The following is a 5,975-nucleotide window of genomic DNA, read 5'->3' as shown; positions in this document are numbered from 1 at the left end:
AGAATCTAACTCACTTTATTAGATTATATTATGAATTATAATATTATTATATAATCCAGATCAAATTAACATAACTTGATTTTAATAAATACAAAAATAAGTAAGGTAAGTTTACACTTTGAGTTTACTAGAAAATCTAATAATCTCTTACATAGGCTACATAATTTAAATTTAAATTTTGAGAAACAAATTTTTTAAAATCGACTAACATGCTAAGACAATTGAAAACTTTACAAACCCAAATTTAAAAAAAAATAATAATCTTAAAACTATTCCAAACTTCATTTTGTCTAATAAAATTTTGTGATATATAAAAATAGTAGTAACTATAACTACAAAGATATAACATCAATTATAATCACACATATCACTTAATCTTATTGATATGAACTCCATGAAGTGATTTTTGTTCTTAAATAGGGTTACAGGAATATGGAGGTGCTACATTCTCTTTGTAAGTAGCACCTAGAATAATTTTACAATGATTTATTGTTTAACGAGATAATCCTGTTTTTTATATATTTTTTTTCTTGCAAAAGAAAAACATTTGTATTCCTTCTCGATGACAACATGAGGATCCCTTACAATAACAAATTGATCAGATTTTTTCGTTTTATCATGGAATTTTTTAGGATGTTAGATTTCATGGACCATTTTAAAGATGAATTTATGAACTCTTCTTATCCTATTATAACTCATGAAATAAAGTCTTTTCAAAAAAGTACCATTTTCGTAGTTTTTGACAATACATGCCTCTGTGTTACTACAGTTAAGAACTATTTTGTTTCAGTGGTATCAGGAAGTCTACTTTATAGATGCACAAAAATTGACCTCTTAATATAATAAGGAGACAAAATTTATTAGATCCCTCTCACGCCTCAAAGGCTTTTCTCTCTTTCTCAGAACTTCCAATACTATGCTGTATAAGTTTATCTATATTCATAGCTAGACCTATGTCTATTTTCTGAATGGCCAACGCCACATCACTTTTCTAATTTATAAGTTTAATCCAATCAATATCTCAATGGAGAGCACTTTTTTTTTTTTCATTTTTTGTACTTCATTTGTTATTATTTTATAGGTATAATATCCAAAAAAGCTCTTCAATTATTCAAGAAAATTCAAATAAATCGTTATACTTTTATTGCATTTAATCAAGCCATTATATTTTTATTTTGACCCAAATAAGTTTTTATATTTTTATTTTGAGTCAAACAAGTTTTTGTGACTAATAATTGACTTAGTCAAAATATCATTTGTCATTCTATGTTGCCTTGTACTGATATAGAATGCTAACATATCATTATTAACGATGATATAACATGATGACACATCAATAATTAATGATGACGTGACATGTTAATTTGGTATGATAGTGTGACCATGTGACATTTTTTGCCCTCCACATCAATGTTATATCAGTGTCATATGGATATAAATTGATAAGTGACATTTTGAATAATAACAATTAGTCAACCATTAGTTGTAAAGGCTTATTTGATCTAAAATTAAAATATAAGGGTTTCATTGAATGTAATAAAATAATAAAAACTTATTTGAATTTTTTAAAACAATTTAGAGATTTATTTGAGTACTATACTTTGTTTTATTATTATTTTTTATCGATATAGACCTACTAACTAACTCAAATGGCCTATGAAACACAATTAATAAATCAGACCTTCAACCTAATCAATAAATTGGACTTCAAGTTCATTGAGCAAATTAAGTTTTAAGCTTGAATTAAAACAAGCCCAAATAAAATGAGCCCAAAAATCTTTGAAAAAATAAATCAAACTAAACTTAATCCGAATCATTTTAAAGTTCATTAAAAAGACCTAAAAATGAGGTGTTTACAAGTATAAACGAAGAGTCTAAGCACATCGTCATGTAAAAATCTTTGGACTAAATGCTTGGCATACAATTAAGTGCCCTTTCACATAAAAAAGGGATAATGAGAATAAAACTCAGCCTTTGAAACTTACCACTTTTAGATTAATAAATTACTAGAACTAGTTAAGTCTCACATACATGCTATTATGTGCTACCTTTTAATTTTTAATATACAAATATCACCTTTAGGTGAATGAAAATACACACTTAAACCAAAGACATCTCTGAAACATATGGAAACAATATTTTTATAATATTGACCAATTGGCCACTTTAGTGGCTATGAATTAATTAGCATAATGGAACTTATCCGATAATAGGATATTGCTTTATATTACCCACACAAACTTTATAGTATGATTTATTTAATTATTAACTGAATGAGCATGGGGTATCATGCTTAAAAATCATACCTACTCATGTGTAACATAACCTTATGAGATATTAAGTCATTATATCTCTATTTATGTCACCAAATAAATTTATTATAGTAAAAAAAAATCACTTTATAAGGTTTTTGTCTTGTTCCGTTACTGGGTTGTGACAAGTGCAAAGGCCTAATGGACATAGCCCACGAGGCCCATACAAACCTACAAACTCGTATATATTTGGCATGAAATTTATATCTACTCAAATGTACAAATTCAAAATTTATAAGTTAAAACACATATTTTATATTCCATTCATTATATCCTAGAATTACACTATTATTTCACATAATCACATTGTAACTTTGTAACCTTTCATTACATATGAAAATAGTGGTGCCCATGTCTATGAACAACAAAATGGGACACTACAAACTAGATAAAACAGGATAAGACAATGGAACGGTGTTTTTAGTTATTTATTTAATTATAGTTAATTATATTAGGTCAATTAAACTTAGATTATTTTAGGCTAAGTTAGATATTAAATTGCTTAAGGAAAGCTGTTATTGATTAAATTGTGCTTTTATAGGTATGCTTTGAAGGACTTTTAATGGAAGTAGGAGATATCATTTTAAGTGTAGACCTTCACTACAAATGTTGTTGTATTTCAAGTATATTTCCCGCTACGGGATCCCAAATGATGTGAATCCTAGACTATTGGAAAGATAAAAGGTAGAGCTACAACTTCTATATTTACCACTTTATTCAGTTCAGCATAAAAAGAGATAAAAAATCATGTCAAAATCGAAATAGTGTAACAAAACATGAAAAATCAAGAGAGGTCTTTAAGGCCACGACCCCCTATTAGAAATCACATTTTGGACCCAGGACACTCGAAGTTGTGGCTCCTAAAGCCCATGGCCACTACCCCCAACGAGAATAGCTAAAAAATCAAAATTTAAGCCTAAAAAGTGATAAAACTCCTTGTGCTTTTAGACTTCTATGTTGCTATAGCCTTAAGCCCTATTAAACACCTTTGAAGAGCACTTTTAAAGCATCAATTAGGCAGCAATTAAACATCCATTAAGCAAGAGTTTTCTTAAAAAAAAAAAGCATTGAAGCTAGGAAGAAAGTGGGGAATTAAAAGAAGAATTGTGGATAGTCAATCGTCAAATCATTAGAGTTTTTTTTTTCTTCTTTCGTTTTCTTTTTACTTTCTTGTTTAGATTTGATGTTTACTCTTTTTTGGATTATATTTTTAGACATTATGGTTAACTAAGTTTTTAATCTAGAATCGTAATTGAACCCAATACGTAGTCTAGGATTTTAATATTCTTTCTTGCTTATGATTGATAATGTTTGAATTGTTTATTTCAATCTTGTTCTTAATGCCTCTAATTACTTGATCATGAATTAGATTGATTTGGAAACCTAAGTAGAACTAGAAGAGGGAGTTTAGTGTAGGCCCGGTTGAAATAGCATATGATCAATATCAATTGCATAAGATGATTGATTTGATTTGCATGTAAGGTAGGAATATACTTACAAGCCATATGTAACCAAGATTAAAGTTGGTACTTAATGAGTCTTTTTTAATTTCAATTTGCATAGGAATATAGTATATTAGTTAAGTTAGATAATTTTATAAAAACATTGAAAAAGACTTACAAAAGATTTAGAGCTTTAGGTTAATAACTCAAACTTATCTAATAAGTGAAAGAAGAATAAAAGAAATTCAGATGAAACACTGAGGGCATATTGTGGTTTTAGGCTTTTGATATATTGATTTTAATTAGTTTATTTACAAGTTTTATTTCAGCTTAGTTTAGTTTTAGTTTTTTAATTTTCTACATTCTTAAATTCGTTCAAATTAAATTAAGGTGTAACAAGAGGAGTATCTAACAATTAATAATTAAAACAAATTCTCTATGAGAACGATACTCTATTTTATCACTATATTACTTGTTTAACAATACGTGCACTTATGTGAAAAAATCAACAAGAAGTTTTTGGTTGTTATATCAATATTAATATTAATGCCAAGAAGTTTGACTATTAATTCCTTTTTATCAATATTAATACCAAGCATCCTTAATCTTACTTCAAACTTTTCTTTATTTGCAGGTACTTTTAGTTGTTATATGCAAAGAGCTTGAAATTTGGAAATAATTCCTTTTGATCTAGAAATCAAAAAAACCTTTCAAAAACTTCAAAGGGAAAAAATACAAATTTCGACTCAAATCAACATCATGACTAACGAACAAAGGGAAAAAATGAAATCCTTGAGGGAATATGCTATCCTATTTATACAAGGTCTCCACTTTAGTATCCGAAGACCTACCATTTAAGCTAACAACTTTGAAATTAAGGCAGAAATAATTTAGATGATTCAGACTTCTGTTCAATTTGGGGGATTACTGAATGATGATCTAAATTCAAATATTGTGAATTTTCTGGGTATTTACGATACTTTTAAGCTAATGATGTCATTGATGATGCCATAAAATTGAGGCCCTTCTCATTTTTGTTGAAAGATAAGGCAAAGAGTTGGCTAGATTTGTTTCTAGCTGGTTCTATCACTGCTTAGGATGATTTGGCTTAGAAATTCTTGACAAAATTTTTCCCATCAACTAAGATAGTAAAGATGCATAATGACATCACCTTTTTTGCGCAATATGATTCTGAATCATTATAAAAGGCTTAGGTGCGATACAAAGATTAGCTTAGAAGGTGTCTTCATCATGGATTACCTCAATGGCTGTAAGTTCAAACTTTTTTATAATGGTTTGTTGGGACCAATTAGATCCATCATTGATGTTGCAGCTTGAGAAGCACTTATGAGTAAATCCATTGATCAAGCCTATGATTTGTTTGAGGAGATGGCTTCAAATAACTATCAATGGCCATCCAAAAGATTAAGTGCAAGAAAAGTTGCTAGAATTCATGAGCTTGATGCAATAAATACCATTAATGCACAATTTGTTGTTTTCACAAAGAAAATTGTTAATTTGACAAAATAACTTTCAAAGTTGGAAAGGAAGAAGTAGTGTTTAATATATTTAATGTAACTAAGTATCTTTACACTAATAGTTACCATAGAGTGGATTTAGTTCATGAGTTGGCTAAAAAGGAATTTGACAAGGATTATCCTTCAATGATAAGTACAACAAATTTTGTTACTTTTCAACCCACGCTTCAAGCTTTTTCCATAGAAACGCAAATCAATATGGTTGGATCCTTTTAGAGTGGTTAAGGTTTATTCTTGTGGTATCATAGAAATTGCTAGTGAGGTTACTAGATCATTCATGGTTAATGGAATAAGCCTTAAGCCTTATTTAGGTGGTTAATAAGTGCAAAAAGGGGTGCCATAGTTAAGCTAGTGACTATAAAGAAATACTTTTTGGTAGGCAACCAAAACTTTCGAAACTCATATTTTCTCTTTTCAATTATTTTTATTTTTTTTATTTATATTTCTACTTTAATCTCTATTTATTTTCTTTTTTCAGCAAAAAAAAAAAACCCCACTAGCATTAGTGATAATGATGAAGATGAGGAAAAGGAGTAAAGCCTCCCCGAAGTTCTTTAACTATCAGACGAGTATTCTTTACTTTTTCTTTACTTTTCTAACATTAAGAACAATGTTTCATTTAAGTTTTGGGAGGAGAGAAATTTTTTTGGTGGTGGATATTCAGTGGGAATTTACGATTTAAT

The 5,975-nt window shown here is 28.6% G+C and overlaps 1 non-coding gene across 1 annotated transcript; it reads right to left on the bottom strand.

Moving 5' to 3' along the window:
* Nucleotides 1-4,906: 4,906 nt before the first annotated feature.
* Nucleotides 4,907-5,012, bottom strand: LOC149527243 (small nucleolar RNA R71). The gene has a single exon (XR_016351197.1). It is a non-coding gene; the product is annotated as a small nucleolar RNA R71 (small nucleolar RNA).
* Nucleotides 5,013-5,975: the final 963 nt, after the last annotated feature.

This window comes from Theobroma umbraticum, unplaced genomic scaffold (genome assembly GCF_002168275.2).
Source record: "Theobroma umbraticum cultivar Fairchild unplaced genomic scaffold, ASM216827v3 scaffold_147.0, whole genome shotgun sequence".
NCBI lineage: Eukaryota > Viridiplantae > Streptophyta > Magnoliopsida > Malvales > Malvaceae > Theobroma > Theobroma umbraticum.
Note: the sequence above shows the minus strand (reverse complement) of the source record. Positions and strands in the feature narration are given on the sequence as shown.